The sequence below is a fragment of the Myotis davidii genome, unplaced genomic scaffold (genome assembly GCF_000327345.1).
Source record: "Myotis davidii unplaced genomic scaffold, ASM32734v1 scaffold96, whole genome shotgun sequence".
Taxonomy (NCBI): domain Eukaryota; kingdom Metazoa; phylum Chordata; class Mammalia; order Chiroptera; family Vespertilionidae; genus Myotis; species Myotis davidii.
Window position 1 is genome coordinate 4,272,651 of NW_006289416.1, and position 585 is coordinate 4,273,235.

Genomic DNA, 585 nt, shown 5'->3' on the forward strand with positions numbered 1-585 from the left:
TGACTGACATACATCACTATATAAATTTAAGACATGCAGCATAATGGTTTGATCTACATATATATTATGAAATGATTACCACAATAGGTTCATTATATGTTAGTGGTGGTTGGCGTCATTGGTTTGTTTTTCTTCTGTTGTTGTTTTTTTCCCCCAATATATTTTTATTGATTTCAGAGAGGGAGGGAGAGATAGAAACATTAATGATGAGAGAGAATCATCGATTGGTTGGCTCCTGCACACCCCCTACTGGGGATCAAGCCTAAAACCTGGGCATGTGTTCTTGACTGGAATGGAACCCAGGACCCTTCAGTCTGCAGGCCGACGCTCTATCCACTGAGCCAAACCAGCTAGGGCTAATTATAACAGTTCTTACCACAGCAGCAAAAAACAAACTAGCCAATCTATTACAGAATGAGGCTAAAGAATTTTGAAAATGAACGTATCTTGCAACCATAGAGAAAGAGAAGAAAATGTGCCAAGCCAAAAATTTAAATTATCCCTAAACGTGAAAATATCCCCACATCCTGGCTGGTTTGGCTCAGTGAATAAAGTATCGGCCTGTGGACTTGAGGGGCCCCAGGT

The 585-nt window shown here is 40.5% G+C and overlaps 1 protein-coding gene across 1 annotated transcript in view; it reads left to right on the forward strand.

Annotated features, from left to right (window-relative positions):
* The window catches only part of YES1 (YES proto-oncogene 1, Src family tyrosine kinase), a 48,404-nt gene that overhangs the window by 45,849 nt on the left and 1,970 nt on the right, over positions 1 to 585 (forward strand). The gene's annotated exons all lie outside the window — the stretch shown is intronic.